General features: G+C 37.7%; 1 protein-coding gene across 1 annotated transcript in view; it reads right to left on the bottom strand.

Moving 5' to 3' along the window:
• The window catches only part of LOC139117203 (atrial natriuretic peptide receptor 1-like), a 178,859-nt gene extending 152,469 nt beyond the window's left edge, over window positions 1–26,390 (bottom strand). Inside the window, exons 1-2 of the transcript XR_011548478.1 lie at window positions 26,269–26,390; window positions 22,541–23,355 (exon numbers count right to left, since the gene is read on the bottom strand). The gene's annotated coding sequence lies outside the window, so the exon portion shown is untranslated. The remainder of the gene's footprint in view (window positions 1–22,540; window positions 23,356–26,268) is intronic.
• Between the last annotated feature and the right edge of the window lie 1,085 nt (window positions 26,391–27,475).

Genomic DNA, 27,475 nt, shown 5'->3' with positions numbered 1-27,475 from the left:
ATCTCCAGATCTACCTTCCTATCTCCAAACCAAGTGATATCGCTGTCTAGCAGTCTGCGAGCAACAAGCTAACTATTGCTATCAAGTGAGATGTAGAATATTTCCCTAAAAGGCATTGCCAAGGGCTTCCTAGTCATCTTTACTCAGACAGAAGCAGCCGAATATTGGCTTAGACACTTTTGGTTATTGTTTACTGTTTCTGGTTTTTTTAGCATTTCTTGAACCGAGCGTCGTGAGTGTGATTGCCCAAACCGTTCGATGGATCGAATTGGCACTCCTGATCAAAATTTTGACTTTTAACATTCAATTACGCGATGCTGGATGTTTTCTTGCAAAGGTACATCGTTTGGGGAATTAAATTGATTAAGTGGAATTCAAAATGAATATGTACTACAGTATGTCGGTAAGCGAACTAATAATTGATTATTGGATTACGTTATCTGCTTAAAACCATCCTTCAAAATGTATTACTTTTCGAAAATGGCGGAAGACATTCTGAAAAGCTGATTCTTCAACTTTCTTTATATTCTAACCCTGTTTCCAGGCAATATTGTCGAGCTGAAAAGAAGCTAAAATTAACAGCTCAAGGCTATAATTACTTTAATCCCTAGTACCATTGACGTGCAGGCCTTTACATTAAATCTTGATTCAGTATGAACAAAATGGGTCAATGGAAGGCTCGATCTGAAATCAGGTATTGAAAAAAGGTGAGTTTGGATCATAAAAATACGTACAGAGTCTTGATTCTAAAATTGGCATCTAGTCATTAATCGTCACCAGGGCATGTCGCGGCGATCACCTAGATCACGCAAATCAGTACCCGGAGTTATCAATCTTTTACCTAACCCAGACATACGCAAAAATAGTATTCTCGATCATTCTTCATTCCTATGCGACATCCGTGTATTTCACCACGGTGCAAAAGAGAAATAGATTACCATGATTTCGTACTTTCGCTATGCAATCGTGAAATCATGAACAAATGATATAAAGCAACACGTGGTCCCATGAATGTACTGGTTGATTTTGAATTACTTGTTCAATTCTAGTCTATAATCACGTGACTCGACTCTATATTTCTACTATACTGACTGACTGCGCAATTAAAGCCCCAATAGCTGCGAATTTATGCATTATTTTCGTGATTTTATTTTCAAAACAAAGTTGGTTCATATAAATGTGCTAACTGAAGGACATGTATAGAAGTATCTCTGCTCGCTGATCTGGTCCATGCCGACACAGTTTAACAGGTTAAATAATAAACGGGTGCCTCACTCATAAAATGGTCCATCCCCCACAGAAAAGTACAAAAATGCAGTATTTCCTGCACGTACACATCGTGATCATAAAAAGAAACAGTATGATGCCATTCACTTGAATGCACAACACGCGATGGCCAACATTTTGTTGTTGTTATCTTCGTCATATGATTAGTTTTTGAAAATTGTGGGAAATCCAAAATGGTGTCAAAGTTTTTGAATTTACATACCATTTTCGACACTTATGGCAGTGTGACACACTTTTTCAGTCTTTAATGGGTCTTATTCAAAGAAAACTCTAGTAAACTCAGGATATTTTGAAATCGGTTTATTGCACATTCGCAGCTATTGGGGCTTTAATGTTTATGGCGTTACACTTTGCTTCAGGGAAGCAACATTCGCTGAAAAAATGTAGTTCTGCATTATACTGGTTAGCATTTGTAAAAATGTGTCAAATTTCTGCTCCCTACAGGAACGACACCAAACGAACCCACGAATTTGAAACAAACTGGAAAAATCTATGGCAGTCACCAAAAGTGAACCTAAATTGTAAAAATGAACATAAAATTTCTGTTGCAATACGTAATTTTTTTATGGATAGGAAGATATCAATCTCAATGAACATCGCATAATAACATAAAATCGTTGTGGAACATGGAATAAGAAACTACCAACTGTTTAAAGTGTTTGTCTCACTCTCTATCGGGGACTTCTAAGGTAGACATGCAAGATTAGCTGTGTGGTTACTTGTAAAATAAACGACGAAAAGGCACGATGTTTTTTCCGAAGAATTCGATTTGTGAGAACACGATAGTGGCAATAACCCCTTAATACTAGCTGCTATGGGATACATGTAGCAAAGTTATTGCGTTTACAGCTGAAAACTAGCGTGATTTAATCTATTAGTATAAAATTTTCACTAAACACTATAGTTAGACGAGTGGCTTGTTTGTTACTGAATCGATGATTCGATTTTTGTTAACCTTGATCCACCAAGCCCAAGTAGACAAAGATCATATACTGTACCATGCAGTTTGCTCGAAGGGATGGCTACGTTACCGGACTCCTAAAATTGGCAATGACATTTTGTATACTCATGTAGTCTAAGAACCTTGAGGTCTCTGATATATTGTTTAAGTATGCATTAGATCCCTGTCGATCAACGGCAAAACAAGCAGCAGAGTGTGGTTTCCCTTAAGCTTGTCTATTGCATCCATGCATGACCAAAATTGCAGGAGACTAATATATTAATTTACGATTACATTTTAAGTAAAAACTCATCTACAATTCACAAATCACTATCTATTAAGTCATCATAATTGATTTGTGTCCTTGCTTTTGAAGGAATCTACAGATTTATGACGTCGAATCTAGTTGCTTCAATTATGGGTAAAGCCTTGACTCTATCATTTAGCTTATCACCATCGACAACCTTTCTTATGTGCCAGAGTCTCAAATACTGAAACAAGATTTCACTGTTATGAACGGACGATGAACGAGATGGATAGATTGCATCATCTATATATGACATCCGTTTTCAATCCATTTGCTGAAATACTCACACGTTTACTCTTTGACTGCTGAAGTTTTCGTTGGTGGAGGACAACTTAGTGTTTTACACGTCAATTAAGTAGGAAAAGACTTATTGTTAAATGTTCGGTAATATTGTAGTTGAAAAGTCAAAACATTAAATGAAACAAATATAATAAATATTTTGTATTTAATAAGAAAACAATAAACGAGGGTCTGTGATTACAAATTGTAAGCTTAGTCCCTGATATCAATGCATTGCCTTCTTTCTAATAGGAGAATGGAAAAAAGTATTGCGAACGTTTGCGAATACTCAAGCAAATATGCGAAGTATATTCTGCGAATAAAATCCCTACAAGAAAGGGTTAACAACTGCACAGCTACAAAATAAAAATCGCGCAAACCTAACCAGCGGTGAACAAAACACTATGGAAGAGAAGATGCAGCCAGAACGTCTCGGGACAAACGCCACGTCGGTCCAGTATTATCTACATCTGTTAACGCCGTGCAAATACTCAAACAGAAAGCTCATGCGTGGGCATATAAGGTTGATACACTCTATTATACATTATACATTAGGTATAATATCAGAATGTGTCTACTAAATAATAACCAAAGTGTTTCACGTCGTCCAAGTACTCTACTTTCGCTTTTGTTTGCACTTTTCTCATTTCCCATTCTTTCTACCTTCTTTTCACTTGATATGACGTCCAAGACAATTTACATAGCTCTGCTTACTATCTTGGGTAAATATATGTTTTTGGCTGACTTATTGTAATGGGGTACATTCATGTAATGATCATCCGCTGTACGTCTAATAGTTTCACAATCATAAAAGATTTTTGAAACATTATCAGGTATTTTACGTAAATTGAGCATTACCTAAATTCTGCTCCATTGAACTCTGATTTTACCTCTGCTCTTCCACCTCCGGAATTTCATATATGGAATTCAATATTCCATGTCAAGGGCCTAAAGTCGTAACAAATTTACTGGACCTTTATAAAAAATTACATTTCGTTAAGCTTGACGTTAATCAGAGATATCGCCAGCCATGAGAAACAAGCTTTATCAAGAGATTGAAGATGTCAATTCATAATTTTATTAATTTTTGACTTTATACATTCAGCATTTTTACTCTGTAGCTTGTTTATATCGTTATCCTTGAAGTGAATGCTGATAATACGGCGTATGGTCGAATATGGTTGGTTTAGAAAATACAAGTGTATGTGTACATGTAATCAATGACAGCGGGAACGCTCTTAGCAGTGTTTCTTAAAAATGGACAAGGAAGGTCGCTAACAAAACACATAATCGGGTGTGTAAACATTTAGCAGATGAATGAATAAAAAGTGCTTGGCCAGGATTTTAATCAGTTTGTTTCAAATATAGCGAAAGCATTTTATAATTTTTTGTTTCAGTCAGGTATAGTGATGATATGTTCCGTCATGTCGTTACAGTATATTTTGCCCATTAAAGTTAGACAGAAGATAATTTAAGTTAGTTGTCTGGCAATTCTCAGTATAATGTAACATGGAGAACAAATTCGATGGTCATGTAGTGTACGTACATCGTCAGAGTAAATCCGATACACAACCTCCTTGAAACCATCCTTTTCTAATCTATCACACGGAATACAACAGAGGCTTATCCTGTAATGGTTTCTAGTTCTCAAGATGGAATTGACGACATTTCTCATTAGCATGTGCACTGGCGTAATGCCAACAAAAAACGACGAAATCGTTGATTTAATCTTTTTTTCCTTTGCTTTTCTGATGATATATATCAATTATTTATCACGATAAACTCATGAGACTCGTATTTCTAGCAGCCGTTCAGCTCCATATTTTGCGAACTGTACTTACTTAATAACATGCACGTTCGAGATGTGGGTACGAATTTGACCTGGTTCTTTAAGACACATACGTATTCCAGTTTTCGTATGAACGGAAATTATGGACCTACTCTTATCTGTTTTGTCATTTGTTTTAATTTCTGAAAAATCTAAAGTAAGGAGACAACCAGACACGATCACAATGAGGAGTACTTTGCCTTTAGCATGTGTAGGATGATAAAAAATGGCTTAAAGGCCAACATTTTACACCCTGGGAATTTAATATGTAGGCGTACGGTATATTGCTAGCCTAGAAGGATTAATTCCAGGGTGTGTTGTTTGAACATTCTTGTCTTGCCCTTGTGTCGACCTTTGGCAACACATCTTACTTGGTTGACTAAAATGTCACAGAAATCTGTGTTTCTGGAACACGCAGTAGACTTTCCGAACATAGATTTACCATGTGTTAGAGGAACGTATACACAGACAAGAGATGTTTTGTTGTGTTTCTAGTCAAGTCTCCATCCCAATCCACACAAAAGCATATTGTACAGACAGATAATAAATCTTCCTTTCATAGGGCACTTTCTTCTTGGATACATTGTCATCAGTTTCGTGCAAATCTACCAAAAGAAACGATAATCAATAGCTTTTTCGCAGATGTGGCACACATGAGTGACGGAGTGTCAGAAGATCTTAAGTCATCCCAACCTTAAACAGTAAAGGCGCCCGTGCAATGATATTTGGAGAACTTGATTTCCCTAAATTTTGTGTTTTTGATGTGTTACAACTCATAAGATGATACAAGTTACACAGCTGACCATCGTCTTCTATTAGATAAATATAAATATTAAATCCAAACCTAAAGATTAGAACATCATTGAGTGGAAATCCAGTTGAAAATAACGTGTTGCAAAACTGACAGGGCACAATGTAGAATTTTAAATACGGTTGTAGACAAATCTTCACGAACACCGAACGGAATTTCGGGAATCGTCATGAGTCACGAACATTACCAGTGCATTTATCGAAGATAAGTGTAGTCTTGTGCAGTGTAGTTAGTGTGGTAAAATGTAATATGGTGCAGTGCAGTGTGGTGTAGTGTGGCACGGTGTGTGGTTTTGACTTGGTGTGGTGTAGTCGTGGTGTGTGGTATTGTGTGGTGTGTAGTGTAGTGTAGTGTAGTGTAGTGTAGTGTAGTGTAGTGTAGTGTAGTGTAGTGTAGTGTAGTGTAGTGTAGTGTAGTGTAGTGTAGTGTAGTGTAGTTAGTGTAGTGTAGTGTAGTGTAGTGTAGTGTAGTGAGTGTAGTGTAGTGTAGTGTACTTTAGTGTAGTGTAGTGTAGTGCGTAGTGTAGTGTAGTGTAGTGTAGTGTAGTGTAGTGTAGTGTAGTTGTAGTGAGTGTAGTGTAGTGTAGTGTAGTGTAGTGTAGTGTAGTGTAGTGTAGTGTAGTGTAGTGTAGTGTAGTGTAGTGTAGTGTAGTGTTGTGTAGTGTAGTTTAGTGCAGTGTACTGCTGTCTAGTGTAGTGTTATCTAGTGTAGTAAACTGTTGTCAAATATCTGTATAATACTGAATATTTTTATATAGTCCTATGCAAAGGCGACCTTTGTTTCTATTTTCTATCATGAATGCAAAACGTCATCAAGATTTTCAATTATGAACTTCATAAGTATTAATTCACTAAAACCGTTCAAAGAGAAACCAAAATTAAATTGGAAATTCTAGATGTCAGTGATATCATAACATGCTTACGTTCTAGGCTCATTCGATGAACGTTTGTATACCGAAAGTTTAATTAAAAAACACATGTTAAACTGTCAGCTAGCTGGATCACGTTCTCTCTTCTAAATCTTCTTATGATTGAAAAGCGTGTTCCATCATGAATAAAAACAAATCACATCACATGCGACAAAGAAGCGATATCATAGTGTTAAACAGTATGATATTACCGTTGATTAGGTTTCGATTAGAACAATCACGACCGCGTTTATCTTTTGAATACATCAATATGTCTCTTTAAATAGACACTTTGAAGAATGTTTACGCTATTTTGCATCTGCAGATGACATTTTTCCAATCTATATTACAGCAGCCTAAATTACTTTCAACCTAAAGTTACGAGATAAGGCGAATGGGTTACAATGCTATCATGTGTACCATTTCAACCTGCTCGTTTAATGACATAGCTGGGACCAAACTTAAAGATATCGCCCGATATCGAGCATGAAATGTATGAGAGAAGATGAGACAAACGTGATATTTTGAGACGTTTATTTCCAGTGTTGTCTTGTGCTATCGAGTCTATTTGTGCTTAAAACGATCGCAGCAAGTAGGATTGTGGCATTAATCAAACATTTCTACCTATTAGAAAAGACCCTTAATTTGCATATTTGCGAATAGTGACCCGGATATTCTTTGTTCGATACTGATGCATTACTTTCCCTGGAGACTTCCTTGCACCTGTCCTTGTTAATTCCTGATCATGGCATGTTTCACCTCATCATTCAGGCATCAATAGAGCAAACGACAATAAAAGTAAATATCTTTTAAGTTTCAAATTTATGCTCTGCGATGTAATAGATATATTTATTTAGTTATGTACTTCTTGCAATGTCAAATACTTTCAATGTGTGCGTTCGTATCCGACGGTTACTCGTCCGGCAAGTATTTCAGGAACATTTGAATTACTTGAGAAGGACCTTCTTGCGAACGCCTCTCAAAACTGTTTTCTATCAGCTTGCTACCTTCATCAGATCAAAAAACCACCTCCACATGATGCTTTTTCCAATACCCATAAGATCTAAGAACTTTTTTCAATGCATTTCTTTTGTATCAAGGTATGATTGTCAATATCACTCAAAGACAGTTTTCAAAACATTAATGGTATCCTGTAAGGACCACTACTGCTTAAGCGCCAAATTAATGAAGTAAAGCTGCAGGCATTTTCAAAGTTTGCCAAATTGATGCGTTCTAATTGTCGATCGCACCCGGGAACATCAAAAAGCACATGGCGCCAATGTTAGAGTAGACGGGTGACTGACTCTGACATACAAACGAAAGGCAAAATGTATTTACCATCAGAAGTGTCTCGAATAATCAGTAAATAGGTTTCAGCCCTCTGGTAACATCCTGGCTTACAGCGATCAAATCTAATAAAAGTCCAGCACTGGTAAAATACAACGCAACACGTCAAATGTTATCTCTGTCCGCAATGATTCAATCCCGCTGAAAATTCAATATAAGACACGTTAATGACTAGATAGGCTTTGCTTTATGTGTTATATCTTAATTATGGGAAAAGAAAAAAATGACTTTGTATTAATGATTTTGTTTTGCGTCAATAAAAAATTCCCTGGGCAATCCAAAATGACCTCAATTTGCAGATCGCTACATCCGATGTGACGTTTATATTTCAAGCGCAAAAACTGTGTAACGACAGCTCATATCTTACAGATAAAATATACTTTGAGTTAGCTAAACAGAAGACTGTAAAGTTCCGCGGTAAATTAAGCAGAAAATAATCATAATTTAGCAATCAACATTATGTAATGGACATCCAGAAATGTACTGTAGATACGTTTATTATGATTCCACGCTATCATTTACCAATATTGAGAAGACGAAGATTGTTTTCAAAAAATATAAATAAGTACCAAAACGTGTAATTGAAATAATTAATCATTCACAAAAAACATAAACCTCACTATAGCAGGTAAAGGGCAGTTTAATACATTTTGGAGACGGTTATGATATAGGATGACGCGTATAATTTGGAGACAAAATTATTAAAAATCACATGTGATATATGATGTCTTTTGCAGGTTTGCCCTGAAGCCCCTTTATCTGTATCATCTTTGCAAATTACAGTCATCCGCGGCACCATAAATAAATATGACGAATGTCATAATTATAAACGGCGTCTGTATACAGCTGCACATTGTTAGCTACCCACGGCCTGTTGTGTAGCGCGATCAAATGACGCGCCGCACAAAATCCGGGGCAATTACAAGTGTGGGTTCCATCATAGAGTCTCGTGATATTTTAGTTTTCGAAACAAGTAATTACCCACTTTCACACAATTTTCTGTTGCACGTAGGTGTCGGGTCAGAGAAACACCCGCCACGAAGGCTGGTAACCTAGAATCTTACGCTGAAAAGACATCTTTTTCCTACTCTAGCAGTGCTGCAAGTTCTTACCTGTGCCTCCCACCTTGGAAACCTCGTTGTTCTTACAGTCATTATGCATTTTAATGAACATAGCCTTTACGTAAAAACATTCTCAAAAGTTTTACCGACGTTTTGTCAATATGTAGAAAATATTATAATCATATAGAGGGAATAAGATAGAATTCTTCGATATGCTCACATCAGCTTTGAATTGAAGTCATAAACTAGTGTGCACAACTAGGCCTACAAACGTACTGCGAAAGATTATCAGGTCGTTTTCAAGCATGTTTTTATTTTCTGTTTGGGTTGTGTTATTTGGAACTGGCCATGACTACGACAGGGAATACCAGTAAAATTAAAGACCGAATATATAATCTTGATTGATTCATGCTAGGAATCTAAGTAATCCCTAAACCTCTTCGAAACTAAATTATGCATTAGCAGCCTATAATTTTGCTCTGTTATAAGCAAGGGTCATGTATATTTACACAAGTTGGGAGAATATAGATGTCTGAAAACTCGCGGTGAGGAACGCTTAGTGGTTAGCAGAGATGTGGTGTCTGCCGGATGCAGTCACCATATTTCCAAAGTTGGAGATTATAGAAGGCATTTCAATATTTGGGTCAATCTGACATAATCACATTATTAGCAAATGGGTAAGAAATGGCTTCGATCAAATTATTTAGCATTTTGATCGACATGTCGGCCTTAGCGACGGCGGCCTATCACTATCAATACAGTCTTTCATGTTACTCCTTCCTTCGATGGGTAATTTTCCGACCGCTGTACCCTTTGTCAACGCTATCTTCTCCTCTCCTTCCCTCCTTTCCTGTTTCTGTCCATTTATCAAGATTTAGAAGGTCAAGCTATCCATTCATTAAAGTCTGAAGCTACCCTATTATAGTTTATATCCCTATGCAGTCTACCAAGTTAATCATCAGACTAATCGCAAAAAAGTGTTCTTCAAGAAAGTTAAGTTTGAGCACGAGAAAGTTTTCCGCCCATCCATCGTTATCATTCACATAAACACAAACTACGTAACCTCTTTCTGCGACCAGCGTCCATTTCTATCGATCGATTATAACGCTAAAAATGGCGGGTGACGATGATGATGCTGGTGGTGGTAATGCAATGGTGGCGATGAAGGAGACGGTGACTGTTTGTTTTACCTGTTACTCAATACAGACTGTACATAAATATTAATAACTTGTCAGAGAATTATAATAGTCAACATTTCAATTTATTGCCAAGTCAACTAGAAGGTGATCAGCCGCATTTTGAATTTGGCAACGTACACCAGTCCATTTCTTATTTTATCTTTATTGGTATTTTTTGGCAAAGCCTTTGTCGGCTAAGCCTTGTTTTGGACAGAGTGTATCGCCCCTATAGCAGTCGTAACATGCGGGGCTGCACAAACCGTTCCGGTGGAGATGTAGAGAAAGCATATTGGGTTTCATTATGAAGGTTGCAAACCTTGATACAGCTACAGAAAGTTTTGTTAGATAGTACTTCGGTATCGAAAGACACCAAGACTTGGACACGTGCCACCATTCAACAACCTTCAGTAACTTTCACACCTGTCGTCTTACAGCGCCTCTCAACAACATCGCTGAATGGCCCCTTCGCGAACTTTGCGCAACAGTAGTATACAAACCATACACTTATTCCCTCGCTGTCTGGTTTCCGATCAATCGGTTTAAAAGCGGAAAACAAGTGATAAATAACTGAAATGCGATTTGAATGGAGTAGTCTGCTTTATATAATGTTGTAATAAGTTTTAATTTCTAAAGGTGATCTTCCTCGTCAAACAACGAAATGCTACTGCAAATATAATACAGAGGTGATTGAAACGTATTTCGGAAGGAGATCTTTCGCTTACTATCGCATATCAATCGACGATTTAACGACATTGTAAATTAGCGTTTTCGAAGCACTTTACTGAGGCATTAAAGATGCAAATGGTTGTGTTACAAGAAATGTAAAAAGATTTTTCAAAGGATTTGGCGAGAAGAAAGTCGCATTAGAAAGTTGCGTTAGCAATACATGGCTGCATATTATGCAAAGTGGGGCCCGATCGTGTTAAATGACGATGATATTGTATTTCAATCGAAGAAATAAAACTGCGCAATTTGCTTCTAAAACGTCAATATATCGACATGACATTTAGAAAAATTGAAGTCGCTGGTTAACAGCATGTAAAGATCCATAAAATTTTAGCTTTTTCACATAATCCACCACTTAACCACAAATCCTGGACTCCCTCCTCGACCAAGTAATGACCCACGAATCCCTGCAACATAAATCAGTTGATCCATCTGTCACGTTCTTAGGGCATGAGGGCACTCCTTTGAAGAAGTAATGGCCACAACATGATGCTATCTGAGGATCCCTGCATTTTTAACACGACGAAAGCATTTCTTTACCTTGGAAAGTGTAAGTTAGTAGTTGTTACTGCCATTGCAATATCGTTCAATATTCACTTTTTCGAAGTCGAATCTTTAATTGTGCTTTTTTCTTTCTCTAAGTAAATATGCGAATTCATTTTTTTCCTTTTAATACTCAACTTTGAATCATTTGCTTATCATGCGGGCTTGCTATTGTGCCAGGGAGGTTTTCGTCATGCTATGACACAGTTTGCGTTTTAAATTTCCACTAGCTATATGTCTAATATGACATTGAAACCGAGGTTCAGTCAGCGTCCGTTGTCTACACGTCTATTAGTTCTTACCGCTGAATGCAAACATGCCTGCCTTTTTGTCTGTCTTTGTGTCTATGTTTCCATCAGCCTGTCTGTCAGTCTGTCTGCAGATTACCGTGACGTTATTATCCCCATAATAACAAAATTGAATGAACTACCATAATATCACAACACCTTAGGTTAGATAGTTCTCCCATTAATTCTTTGCAAGCACTGTTTTGAGGCTCCATGGTAAATACGTTTTTTGGTCGAAATTGAAAAGTATCACGAGAATCATACATGTACATGTCAAATTAATCACGAATGCACACATCGATATCACATGCCGTTAAGTGAAATTACAGTCATTGCCGCTGGTTTTAAAAATATCACTTTTGAATCTGAATAAATGAAACTTGTACCGTGTCCACTACTGCACCATTTCTGCCGGGGAAATACATTTATACATTTAAGTACGATGAAAGCGTACCTTCATCAGTCTTTCTTATACTTTCACAAACGTTAGCTGGTGCACAACTTAAGATACCTTACGCTAGACCACACTACTTCATGCCTGGGAGAGACTCATGTGTCGTGCTGAGTCCTTGGTCAAAGCTGAAGTCTCTCTAATCATTAATATATATATATATATATATATATATATAATATATATATATATATATATATATATAATATATATATATATATATATATATATATATATATATTATATATATATATATATATATATATATATATATAGGATAAAGCCATAGTACGAGGCTCTTCTGGTATATAAAGTCCAACCCAACGATAAAATGTGGCGAGGCCGCAGGCCGAGCATTTTATCGTAGGGTCGGACTTTATATACCAGAAGAGCCTGAGTACGAGGGTTTTATCCGACTTAAAAACTATCGCCCCTAACTGATATATTTTCGTTTACAATGTGTTTACGTCAACCGTCCCCTTTGTCAATGTAACATGTTTAGGATATGAATTAAAACTTTTATTTGTGAAATAGCCTTCCAATGTAGTGGAACATCCTATAAATGCCCCAGGGCACATTATATAAATGCCAAGGGCACAGCAGATTTTGTGTTGCAGCTGGTTTCCGCTGTGTTACCAAATTTGAATATTAAAACGTACCAGATGTCTACAGAATATGACATGTTCACTTTTGATTGGACAGTACTTTACTACGGCGCTGTCATTCATTTCTGGAATTTGGTGACAAGGCTTTACGAGTAGATAAAACACCCTGAATTGAGCACTCTGATTGGTCAATCAACAGTAGATAGTTTTAAATATATATATATAACAGTCTCATTGTCGCCAGTTTTCACTAATTACTACTAAAGGGTATAGAATTTCTTTCACTACAGAGATATGAGACATACGACCTTCTGTCACTCTATCACCATGTCTATCTTTTGCTGTGTCTACTTCTGCATATTTGTACCGACAATAAATATCAGAATCTGTAGTCTAGTCAACCAAGCGGGAGATATATTCTCGGCACGATCATGCAATCAATACTGATTATTAGTTTTACAGCTTTGTAAGCATTGCCCCTTGATGCCTGTTTGAACAACTTAGTAAGAGAGAAATAAAGTTGACTATCTCCATAAAGATTTTATGGGCATTAATCAATTTTCCAATGATTGACTGATTTTAATCCAAATGCACATGTGTATTCTAGCATAAAAAACCTCGATTCTATCTTCATTAACCTCAGGCAAGCTTTGTAAACCAACATATTCTGTAAAAGAGTCATGAACGTATGATACGACTCGCAGGAAATGTTTATCGCTTAAAGGAAAGAGTGACCGAACGGTAGGTGAACGACGCGTGCAAGGTCGTAATATTATCAATAGAGATCGCACATATTGCTTCAATTTACACATGGCACTCTGACGCAATAGGAGAAAATAATATACACTATGTTTTCCCTTCCCTGTGAAGTATTGTTGGAATATTGATGGCGAGACACGGTCAACTGTATTTCAATGCATTACACAAGAAACATAACGATGCGTCTTAACCAGACTAGATAATCACCTCTTCATAACTCCACGGTGGAAATATCATTCGATGGAAAAGTGAAACTATATGAAAATGAAAAATTGTTAATTTGAGTTCCCTGACATTTAAGGGCTAAGTCAGATGTGGGCGCACATTTCTGCAAATGTTAAATGGCAGGAAATTGCCAATGACGGGGATATTCCGATGATTTTTATCAGAGCTGGCGTTCTGGAAGGTCAAAGGTTATTCATCATGATCGCCTAATAAGCAGGGTACAATTATTTGCGGTATCAGATGATTTAAAGTTACACGATTCCTGTAATAAATTTTCCAGGCATGAAAACTTTTCGAAGCTGAACAGAAATGATAGATGGACATTCGGCTTAAAACTGTAAGGGCAAAGGGTACTTTGTAGAATAGTTTTTTTCCCACAAGTTTTAACCGGTTAGCTAGAAAAAGAAGTAAATGGAATAGTTTTCTTTAACACGTGATGGGTAGTCACGTGACAAGACGGAAAGGGTACTTTCTAGATTTAACAGGTCACCTTGGTAACCGTTACCTGTTCAAAAAAGCCAACCCAGAAAAACTCATGGAAAAAATATGAGAGTGAATCGGGGAGAAAGTGAAACAAAGGAAATGAAACAGCTATCAGCCAAAGAAACAATATGTTAACCTATCTATCCCTGAATCTTAACGACGCTTTGACATTTAGAGTACACGCTCAGCCGAAGGGGTCATATCCGATATGGCTACACAAGCGGTCTCCTTGAGTTACTGTTACACGTGATGTGCAGCTCTCACACGGCGTACACAGTATATTTTTATTTTTTTTATTATCTTTACTCTTTCAATATTAATAGATAGAGCATAAACATATTCACTCTTATTTTGTACTCTACAGAAATTTGTATATATATATATATATATATATATATATATATATATATATATATATATATATATATATATTCACATATTATATACTTGTTTTTATATCACTGTAGCAAACGAGTAAGGAAGCACAAACGTAATCTTAAATCATATTTTAGTAAATTTAATTATATCAAAGGTCTACTGGATTTGGTATCGATAACCCTTACCGAATGCGAGGAAATATCATCATCGGTATTTGCTTATGTCCTTCCGACAGTACATTTGTTCACCTCTACTGTTGGAATACTTTAGACGAATTTTCAAATAGTGTCGACTGTTGCAAATATTTCGGATCAATTTTTGAATAAAAGTTCTGAAAATTCTGTTCATTCTCGACCAGATCCGAACTCACAACGTATGGCACCAAGTCACCTTGCAAAGACATCACAGTCAAAACCGCTCGGCTAAATCCCCATCGTTAAAAAGGGCCGTTCAATAATCGAGCTAAATTGTTACAATTTTCTGACTGCGACCTGTGCACATGCTGTAGAGGTTATGAAGTATCCGTACAACCATACTGTCGCACATCGCTCAAGAAACTTTATCGAAGCAAAAAACATATATGGCTTCGCTCATGCATAATCCTTTCATTTTTTCCGTTTCCTTACACATTCATATGAACTGCGGAGCGTAAAACAGTTGACAGACTTCTGTCAAATAATGCTTTGCAGCGTGTCATAATATAAACACATTTTCATCGAAAATATACAAGGCATGTGTATGTACAATGTGTAAGCCTAAAGCATTTGGTTTTGGCTTTTAGATCAATTGAGTGTTGCGGTTCACTAAAAATTGCAGTTTCATTTGGGCAAACTGTAGACCTGAACGTAAACAAATTAACGTTTGGCTACATTTGTCCTATCAACCCCATCGAGAGATTATTCGTTTCGCTGCCTAGACGGAAGGGAGTTTTGGGGTTTTTTTATTTTACACAGAATCATCTTAAATTAGCAGCCATCGACAGAACCTTATTGTGGCCAGGAAAATGACATTGGTTGTCACGGAGACTGCTGACGTGCTATGAGACAAATGATTAACTAGAAAGTCTTCTACACCTGAAAGGTGCAACTGAATGCAAAATGTGTGACATAATAACTCGCACAGACCCTGGCTTCGTTTATTTGCTTCAGGATAATACAGCCGACCTTGTGTATAAAGGTTACTGATTTATAGTTACCACAAAAATTAGCATTTTGTTTCATGTTTTCGAGTTCATTTTTGCTGTTCGCCACATGCTTTGTTTGATATTCCATTAAGAAGAGGGTAATTTTGTCCGACCTGATAGTAAAATGCTCAGACATATTTTTATAAGTCACTGTGGCAGTACAGTGAATCAACCGTAGCAAGTTCTATTTGATAACCTTTTGTTGGTCAATTAGAAGCTGAAACATATTTTTGAACCGTTAGACGAAATGATCAATGAAGCAGACTGACGCTTTGAAAAAGTATCTATGCAATCAGTATCCTCTTCATGAATATCTGCATATTTTGTTGAAGGAATGTGTTATCATACTGTACATCAAGTGCGCATCACAATACCTATACTCAACGTCAAGATGACGATATTTTATCCAAGTTGGTCAAGATCATCATGGCTAAAATGTCAGAGATTGATAAATAAGCTCTTGGTGGTTTCATAGATTCTCAGAATAATTTGAACAATTTACATGAGAAACCGAAATGTACCTTTCATCAAGTTTATCTAATTTTTTCAAATTCATCTCATTATTTTCACTTATTAGTTAACTATATGGCACAACTCTTATATACAATGGCACAAGAACTTTTGTCTGCAGTGCTCAAGGTGTGTTCTTTTCGATGAAATATGGCAGGAACATTCTTTTCCAACTGTTGCCTGGAAACCGTTTAAGAAAGTAGGAAGCCCAGTGTTTGCTGCCATAGTCATCTTTCAAGGATTAGTTAAATTAAATCAAATGGTTTTTCCAAATGGTTTTACAAACCCATGTCTTGAAAACGTGTATTCATTAGCTCATAAGCTTTCATAGTATCGACTTAAAATCTTCCCTTTGATGAAGCATGTTACTAATGTCGAACATGGATTTTAAAATGTGACTTCAAAAGTGATTTTAGACATTTTACCGCTGATTTCTTTGAACTAATCATTTTAAGGGGGGGAATTTAGCTGATCGGTTTTGCGTGGGATATCTTGAAGTTCGCTAGTCGACTGGGTGCCATACGTTGTGAGTTCGAATCCGATCGAGAATTTACTGAAATATTCGAAGGTAGGCAGTTCCCTTAAATAAAATTGACAAAATATTTTAAAAGCTTTAAGTGTTTATATGGTAAACAGTAAAGAGTGGTTACAGTACTTGTCAGAAACGTGTAACAGTACAATTCTCAATTATCATTTATTGTTGGTAGTAAAGTACTCCATTTACAACAATGTGTATCCAACTTGTCTTTTTCCAGAGCAATTTTGTACTCCAGGTGGTAATTGTGGTTTATTTGTTGCAAATACAGAGCAAACGATGGTTTGGTTAACTGTTGTTCATTTTCATTGCATAAATAAATCGTTTTGCTATAAGTATGAAATGATTGTAAATAAATGGAGCATTGGTACCGCCAAAAGTACATCATGAAGGCTATGTCTCACGACTTGGAAAATATACTCTTTGTTGAAATTAAAAATCCCAAGAAGGTCTCCGAGAATTGATATTAGTAGTAGAGGGTTTTCTGGTCAATAACCCTTCTGTGGAGGTCTTAGTTCTGGTATAAGAATATAATTGAGTTTAAATTGACATTCACGAGTTCTTGTATCTATAGCCTCATTGAGACGCAAAAAATAATTCAGAGATCAAGGCTGATTGAAGCTCTTTCATATTAATTTTCACTCAGTTGTATAGGGTCTTGTTGATACAGAGGGCCACTCCTTTTTTTCTCCGGTGAGTTTATCCATTTTAATAAAAGTAAATGTGATCTGCCTTACTATTGCTGTTTCATAATATTCTTCTTCTGACCATTACGAGGAGAAGACTCACTCATACTGTACAGATGAAGAACTTCATTTGTATGGAGATTTGGGCTAGAAGGTTATCCCAGGACAGATAACCCTTTCAGGAAAAATAACCATTTTCGTTGAAAAGGCTGGCAGTACATTGATTTCAAATCAGTAGGGATGATTTCTTCCAGATGGTCTGGCTTGGAGGACTTGTTTGCAAGTCTTCCTCACATGCATTGGTATGAGTTTCAGATCATGATTCGAGCAACCTCTTTGTGAAGGAGGAGGGGGAGGGCTGTAAATCTAGGGTTAGATTTTTCACATTAAAATTGCACATGAACAAAAACTTTCCTCCGACCGGTTTTATTCGGTGGTCTAGGAAGAATTTTCAAGGATGCTTTAAATTGTCATCTAGATATCTTTCGGAAGAGTTAACGTGCATTAATTATTCATGGTTTTGAAATCTGCCTCCTCGACATAACAGCTTCACTGAAAATTCATTGCTATATTTTACGATATTACCACTGTTGTTGGTTTCATCTTTGTACGTGAGTGTGATTATTGCGAGTCGATAAAGTCATTTGAAAAGGGACATGCACTTGACAAGTTTTCTTTCGGCAATCTAGTTTCAAGACAAGCAATTCTAACACTGTCTATTAACCTCTTCGGCTGTCACTCACTGTCTGCTCGTAAATAAATCAATCGGGTGCAGACAAGTGTGCTTTATGCTTCTTCCGTCATTTGGTTGAGTAGACCTTTTAAGCAAATCACCGACGGGCAAGATTTCAAGGTCTGGGATGTTAACAGATTTTGACGTCATGATTTCGTCATAAATATTCATTGGACGCATAGAGTCATCAAACTCGGACAGCCGACATGAACATTGTGCATCGGACACATTTTAAACATTAAGCCGTCGCCCACGGACCCCTATATTATTTAATTAGTAACTGAGACACATAAAAGCAAACGAGAGAAACAACATCAACAGAAGAAACTGCCTTTCTTGCTCTCATATCACGGACTTTGGCTAATAAATATAATGTGACACAAACACCTGTGCGCCGTTGCTGGAAAAGTTCATGTCTTCCTAATTAAAGGTAAACGTGCGTGGACTATGAGTAGGCTCTTCTAAAGATCGATCAGAAATCAATCAGATTACAATACATGTATACGGTAGAAACAGTTGTTGAGTTTTTAGCAATGGTCTTACAACGATTTCTAACAATGTTTTGGTCATTTGAGCGTGCACGCAAATCGTTGCAAAATACAAGATACTCTGCTGATTGAAAGAGAAACGACCCGTGAAATGTACGTTTATGCATAGACAGTAGAGGGGTCTCCCCCCTCTACTGTCTATGGTTTATGCTCCTCGTTGAACAGACATTTTATTCTTGAAAACTCAGACCGAGGCACGAAGGTAGTTTGGGTTCTCATCAAGTTATGATACATCCCTCCCAACCCGATGCATTAAGGGTACGACGAGTTCAACTCCTTGGACGATTCATGCAAAACATAAAGACAAACATAACGAAAAAGCACATGCGCTCAGAGAGAAGCGAGCTTCTCAGTATCATCGAGTCGTCTTTCTACGAAATGTTGTCAGCGATACTTCCTGACATCACCCACAACTTACCGTCGATACATTCATGTAAAATGTACTCTACTGTGAAAATGTGTCTGTAAAACAATCAAGCATATCCATAAACTAGTATGTACAATCGTCTTACTTTAATCACTTTCATTCACGGCGGTTGCTTCACGCAATGCATGCATCGGGCAGTAGTCATGAATATTTAAATAATTGGGGGAAAACCTCAAATGCCCCGAAGAAATGGTTAAAAAATTATCAGAGCCATGATGTATCCTGCGTTGATAACCCAAAATCAGAATATTCTTCCGGCAACAATCTATTCGATGATATTCGCACCGATCAAAGTGACTCCTGGCTCGTTCGGTTGACCTCAATTAACCGTACGTTGTAACGAGAGCCGGTAAGTTAGGTATAGAGGGCCCGTGTTCTATTTTACAGTACGTTGATGCAAGTTGTGATTATTGTGAGTGCCCGTCTCTTGAGATGTTGCAGCATCACGGCCTAAAACAAGTCACAAACTAAGCGTCTACATTGCCCGTCAAGAAAGAGACTAAGCGCCAGTAAATGTCTATCACACAATGGTTGCCATGCAGGAACAGGTAGTAGTTAAAGGTAGTATGCGCCTGTAAAGTGAAACTGAAGACTTAACCTTTGCTTAAAGTTTCCTAAAGTTTCACCATTCTCTTACCAAATCAAGAATAAAAGTCAGGGGTCATCATGTAAAGTTTGGTACTAGAGGTACAAATTACCCAACATATACCGATATTTGCAAATGGCCGCCCTTCATGTGTTAAATCTACCCAAAAAATAAACTTTTTCTACTTTCGAAAAAATAAGACATTGAAAATATTTCTTGCTCAAAGAGCTTTACAATGAGCCCCACAAGTGGCTGATCAGGAAAGCATTGTAAAAGTTTGAGAGTCCGAATATCTGTCCCCGAGGTGCATTCGACCCTAAGAATGTCCAATTCTCGCTAAAGATTCTGCAGTCTTCCCATAATAAGACTGGCAGTTCAGATCGTTCTATCGATGATATCATTAGTACCAACAACTCGGCATGTTGATTTACTTCTGTCACGTAAGCTGGTTATATGCTTAGGATGTTGAAGTAACTTTGGCACCGTGCAAATTTTAGGGAAATCACTTTGTCTCTCTATATGATGAAAGACACAGAAGTTCGCGACCTCATTACATACACTGTTGTTCGGTAATGGAGTGGCAAAGATTTTAATATTGTGCAGCATGTCCTGCCTACAGATTAACAGGCAGAACCAAAATTTTATGAAGCATTGCATTGGGTATTTAATGACCTCAACGCTGATTGATTGCTCTTATCAAATAACCTTACCTTTGCCGTAAATAAACGAATCACCGTACAGCCATTACCATACCAGCTCCAAAATCTGTTATCTCAGGGGCGGTATTCGACTTGACCTTCTGAATATCGTGAAGGTGACAAGCACAATGCGAGGCATTCACAGATTTGGATGTCAAATTTTAACGAGATTCTTATTCCCAGACGATAATAACTACGTGACAAAACAAGGTTACAAGGTTACTGTTTGGTAGGGTCGTTATTGCGAAAAGAAATTCGAAGGATGTGTTAATTGGGACATACTTACGCGCTCAGAATTTAAACTTGTGTTGTTTGTTTGACAGTTACACCAATAATAGTTGTCTTTTGCGCCCCTTGCAAGACTTCTTGAAGAACCAGAATAGCCAATGCAGGAACGTTTGTAAGTGCCATTCAATAACATCATTTAGCGCAAGAATAAAAAATACCGCAATTATACGGTGTCGCTCAAATTGATCAGAATTGGTACATACCAAAGATCAACAATAAGTGTTATTTCTATCTGTTCAGTGCAGGAAAATTATACGTTGATGTTATGACAATTTCTGCACAGTACAACCAGAAAAACAACAAGAAATATTTAAACCAGAAAATTAAGAATGACAAAAGTAAATAAGGTCTGAAACTTTAGGTACTGAAGGTCAACTTTAGCAACATGCATAGCAGAGAATCTTTCAACCATATGGATGTACAAAAATAGACATCCATGGTTTCAGCAGATCTGTTAATATGTCACAGTTCATAAACAATGACAGGAAATGACCAATTAGCTGTTTCAGTTACTGCTACCACTCCCAAACATAATAGGTACCCTGCATACAAATAGGTTAAAGGTCAAAATCCTCTTATTCAGATGTGTGGGCTGATTCAGTTCACTGCCACCACTCCTGCACACTTGCAGTATTTCCCTTTTTCTTACCTCATTTGCACATTTTTGACACTGATGTGTTCATTTGAACAAATTCACATCTCAACCCCTACATCTACCTGTACACCAAATACTGAGACGGTAGCTTTGGCGGTATGGGAGCCTTTGTGTGTGACGGACATACAGCCGCACATACATACCCACAAATATACAGCCGCACATACATACCCACAAATATACAGACATACAGACATGCAAATCAGATGCAAATGAACTGATTCAGCTTATACGATAACCTCACATTGGTATACCAAATGTGAGCTAAAAAACAATGTTACTTTCCATCTATTACTCTATACCCGTATGGCTTGGGAAAAGTTCCCCGAGTAAACAATAGAATGAAATGATTATGAAATTTCGAGGGCTGGCACCGAACAAAAGCTGCTTTAAATTCATAGTTAAATCGTATCACCTATATGTAATCGTAAGGGGCAAATTAAAACGTTTTATCTCGTGGTGATGTTTCAGCTTCGTATTTGCAAGCTACCTGCAAACTTCGAGCGGTAAGCTTATTGTAGATTATCTTCGGCAGGACGGTTTATAAATTCGATTTTTTGTCACAAAACACCGGTTGAATGTTCATTGCAGCTAGGCAGTAAGGCGCTGCTGAATTCTGCGTTACGTAACAGAAAGGGAGAAATTCTGCTATAATACATACGGTAAGTCTGAAGCAAATTCCTCGACTGTTTATGGTAGACTGAAACCGCAGGGATCTCCACAGCAAAGAACTGATAATATATGCAAAGACAAAACACTCAGTTCTGTGGCTTCCGACAATTCATGTACGGAAATGACTGAATTTGCATCCCTTTATATGCGCTGATAGACATGAACATTAAAGAAGAGAAATTATACACGGCGAGATGAAATCTTTATGCCGCGATGCGTTTGTACCATATGGGACATTGCGAAATGACACACGCATAAACAAACTGAAAGAGAATTTAATGTCTATATTCCCGACATTTTAGTCTTATTTCCGTCAGAAAATGTTGCGTATGTTTGTATTATGTGTGTAAGAAAGTCTAACTGCAGAGGTAATGAGACTATATAGATATCTTTGATCATGTTCAGTGACCCCGCGTGCCAATTTGAAGCTCGCAATAAAGTATATCGCTCTCGTTCACATTTATTTGACAGGTTCCGTGAAATTAATGTCACCTGTCGCAGGAATAACCCTGTTCCGTTTAAGAGGGTCTCTTTTACTAGGAGAAAGTTGATTAAAACAGGGTCAAAGGTTGACTCCTCTTATGATATGTCTGCTCAAAGTGTATGAACTAACTTACTTCGACTCTGAGACGATACATCTTTTAGGATTTCCAACATTTCTTCGTCGCTGGTTTTATCCGATGAATACGATCTGTACCTGCCGATTGTCAGGTTTTGCGAGTTGATCACGCTCACGTTGACAGCCCTGGCCACGGGGAACCACACCGACTGCGAGGTTTCAGCTATCAATCCGAAGGTGTCCCACTCGAAGTGCTGGAAGACCGCCCCTGTGATGTACGCCGCGATCTGTTCGAAGGACCCCATGCTGATAAGAAGCGTGGAGAAGCCGAAGACGTCCTTGTGTTTGAAGGAACTGTGGGAGCAACCTGCACAGAGATACGCCGTGTTCCAGTGGCTTGCTAATACCGCCGCCGGGGTGGCCTCATCGCTGCACAGAGGACCGATCAGGGCTGAGTAATTTGACGCGTAAACCATGTCGGTGAACGATCCTAGAAAGGATTCCACAGAACAGAAAGTCGGCAGCAAGTCATACGTGAGAGTGTGACCACTCAACAAGTTGTCGTTCTGGTTCACCGTGTCGTATCCGATCAAAAATCCAGCTCCGGAACTCTGCTCTGCGCTCAGCGGTGAGAATATCGCGTGGAGCGGAAAAGATAGCAGCGTCCTGAACTCCAGTGCCCTTACCGGGAGACAGACTACAAGCACGCAAACAGACAAGACGGAGAAACTGATATATCCACGTCGTTTCATGCCGGCAGTACCAGGGATAAAACGCTTAAACTCTTGGAAAGAACGTGTCACTTGTGTACAGGTATTACGACTCAACTAGACGACCTAGCTGCACGTGCGGCTTTCCGCTTCCACAACTATCCTGTAATGTAAGATATAAAGGAAATTTAGAACTAGATTAGTACACATTCTATTGAATATTTGAGTGCCCTTATTTCTTCATTGCCCTCAAATAATCTCATTTAAAACCGTAATAGGGATGGCATGTACCTATAGTAATCCGTTTATGCCTTTCTATAAGCTAGTTGCTGTCATTTTCAATAAAAAACAATTGAAAGAGTAACTTATTTTCCTTTTTTTTTACCCGTTTTTACTTCGCGATTGATCAGACGGAACACAAAACGAAATAAGGGATTTTTAAAGCGAATTTTCTTTCCCTTGGAGAGATCGAGTGACAGAGTTACAGATTTGGCGTTTCCTTTGAACGTTCGATCGCTTTTGATTCAAAAGTGTCAAAAATATTTGATGTAAATTGCCATAACATTTTTGTCATTCCTACACAGCATATTTTAAGGTAATTGCACTGAGTAGTATTCTACATAGAATGTAGCTTCATTTCGTCACCTGTCAAAGCTGTGTTATCTTAACCCTTTGAGTGCCAAAGTCAACCTTTGTTGCCTTTATAGAATATCTTATAGCCAGCAATTTTTTTAGATCTAGACGAGTTTTTTTTCAGATTTTCCCATTATTTTTGTCAAAAATTGCAGCCATTGAAATGCTATGTCCATTTGCTCCAAAATTAGCGAAATTTACAGAAAAATTCATAAAGACTGGTAAAATATTACACTTGAATTTTGGTGGGAAAAATTACAGCACTCAAGTGTTAATAATGACCTTAGTTTACTTAGTAAATTTCGAGTTTTGAACGATGACCCGAGGCTATGCGAAACTTGGAAAAAGTTTGAAGTGATACAAACGTTCTAATATACAATAAAAATGTGATGTTTATCACATTTATCCGTTTAATTATTTTGTTACCCTGTTGGTATATTGTAACAAAATAATTTGTACTTTTAAATTCATTGGTTACCAATGCCGACATTTTGGATGGAAACCTCGGAGGGCAATATTGCTGTCAAATAAATTGACTATCAGACGTTGCATTTGACGCCTCGTTGTACTTCTATCAACAATGCAAATCCGACAGACAGATTCAAGTAACTTATTTAGACAGCAAGCTTCTCCAGTCTAGTCTCATTTTACTCGCTCCAGTTGAGCGTAATACGACTGATAACACAAGGGCAAATAATTTCGCGTCTGTTACTTTTTTGAACAAATGTGCAAAACCAACCAGGATAAAAAAGATGCCGTGTTTCCCTAAAGGATGAATATTTGTACTAACTTTGTTTGGTGAGAGAACGAACCGATCATGCAAAATTGTTAGCATTCATGCACCACCAGAAATATAAGTGAGCGATGACCGACACTGATGAGCATAATGTCTACAGCTTTACTGGGTTCTGAAATTCCATAGACAATGCCACAGCCGTAGAGAGTCATCAACGTGTTCGTAAGCAATCATGTGCATACCGTTCGCCTCTGTCGCACCAACTAACAAGCTGAACCGAATCGTCTGTCCCTCAACACAAATTAAAAGGTTTCTTTAGCACTACTATTGTAACATTCCACTGTACGAGTCCGGTATGAAATATTGCTCAAGTCAAAGACAGTCTGTACGGTTCCGCGTTTTTGAACAAGCGCCCGTAAAGAAGGGTTCTTCCTTGTTTCAATGTCGGTAAGTATATATAGTTGATTATCGGACTTATAGTTGGGTTGTTTTCCAATACGACATTAATCATCGTCCCTTTATTTGTCAGAAGGTAAAGACAGACGGAAGGTTCTATTCTCCATTATACAGCAATAAATTAGTCTCGCTATTGAGACTGAATTTCACCGACTCAAGAGAGATACGACAAAATGATCTTCTATCTTTTGGCAAAATTTGGTATGCTCAAGAGCTAAGTTAACATTTCCATCATATATATGACATTTTTTATAAACACATCACACGCTCAGAATAAGTGTGAATATTGTCTTACACCCCTTAGTCACTATTCTAGGTGTCCACTGTACCATATATTACTCGCAAACGCTGTAATATGCATTTGCACACTATTTAAGAGCATAAACTTTCCCCGATACATATAAAGGAACAGGCAAACAGACTCTTATTGTGTAAAATTCGCTATCGCCTAAATGCATCCCTATAAGCTGCAGGTGACTCTAGTTCGCGGTTTTACTTCTTGCCGATAAATCCTATCTATCTAGATATGCCAGAACAATACTATGACTGATGTCAAGTTTGTCGAAATAATGCATAGAGATAATAAATGTTCTTCTAAGGAAAGGAGGGCAGCTGTTAAAACGTGAGACAGTATTTGTTTGACAATAACTCAGCGCCTGTCTTGTAAACACCTCCTTCTTCCGTTTGCATGATAACGTCGAATAGTGTTCAAAGATGCCCACAGGGAGTTATCTGAATCCAGGCGCATTGACTATTGGTAAAAGAACTGCGTGTTTAAGCAGGAAAACTCCAGGGCGAGTTATAATGATTAATTTTGAATGAGGGTCTCTTTCGCTGCGAAGTTAAATTGTAAATTGTAGCTGTTGAATAAATTACAGAAAACAAAATACAGCTACCCGATGGCTGTCATATTGACATTTTAATATCCTCTATACACTCAACACTTGAGGAACTATTTGTTATGGAAATTATTATCGCAGTAATGTTCAAGGCAGTATTGCGAGGAAAATATAATACTGCAGACAATATTAGTTTGGAAGCTCGGCACTGTGTTCCTTTCAATCGAGTTTGGTGAGAGATATGTATTTGATAATAAGCAAAATGGTCTCAATTCAAGTCATTTTTATGAGGAAGGGAGTTATTTCCAGCTAATGCAGAGATGATGACTGTTTCTCGACATGAAGTTTTCATTCTGGAGCTTACACGCTGAGACCAAAAGATTTTATGATTACAGATATTATATTCACTTACCTCCAGGAGATTACCGTGCTAGTAGGCAAGCATCGATGATTGGTATTCCCCGCTTCCAGTTGAGCTTTAGCCCCCGTCGTTGTGTTCTCCCGCAGTGTGTGATCGACAAAAGCAAGAAAATGTGGTCAAAGTCACAGTTGTTGACGGGATGTAGCCTGTATTAATAGTTGAGCGCGAACGGCGGATATTGAAACGTCCCAACGTATTCTAGTTCCGACCACCGTGCAACAATGGGCTCACGTTAGATGCGATATTCTCGACACCCTGGTCGTCAAATGAACATACCCGACTAGCCGCAAAACGTATTATGCGCCGAATTGAATCATGTCTCCTTGCGTGGACGCATAGGGTTAAACCATTCCGTTTGCAGGGGTGACATAACCCGCGTTAGACGCTTACTGAACTTCTTCCGTGGATTAATGTGAAACGGAGAGTATGAAATCATGTCCGAAAGCATTGGATGGGAATTCTTCCAACACTTAAACTTAATCGATCCTCTCCCTAAGCAGAATGCGCACGCTTGCAGAAATAAGCAAGCTGCTGAGCTTCATTAAAGATGCCCTCACTGTCCACGAAACAATTAATGTTTATGGTAAATATCAAGCTTGACCTCAGGGAGACCAACATTTACATGAAATTGCTGCATATTTGTAGTGGTGCCGATAAGGTTTTTAAACTGCACCGTCAGGCCGGCAAAGGCATCATACTTTGAAATATAACTTACTACTTTGAAATGTACTATATAACTGTTACAGAGAATACAAGGTAATGAACTGCAGCTACTTTGTTTCTTCTGATCGCCATTGGATATCGAAGTTTCGATAAACAAGGGACATGATTTGTTGCCATCTAATAACACAATGCTAATAGCCTTATGGAAGATTCCATTCCGTCTTTCATCTGCAACTTAGTGTTTCTTTACGCCTCGCGTTCGAGAGTCAACTTTTGAAACACCTGTTTCTAACCTATAAACCATTTATTCTTGTTTTATTCGTTACTGGCATTTTTTAAGCTGGACAATGCATGACCATCATGTTGAATATTGTGACCTGATCAAGAGCATTATAACTTTCTTTTAAAGTCTTTCTACAAAGTACCATATTATGAGACGAATATATTCTTACGGCCTGACATCGATTGATATTTAGACTTTTGATCATCGTCTTGCTTTCCCAATGCAACCTAGTTTTAAACTCGGCGGCTTTTA

Source organism: Ptychodera flava, chromosome 18, assembly GCF_041260155.1.
Source record: "Ptychodera flava strain L36383 chromosome 18, AS_Pfla_20210202, whole genome shotgun sequence".
In the NCBI taxonomy this organism is placed as follows: Eukaryota; Metazoa; Hemichordata; class Enteropneusta; family Ptychoderidae; genus Ptychodera; species Ptychodera flava.
This window is presented reverse-complemented; position numbering and strand designations above follow the sequence as displayed.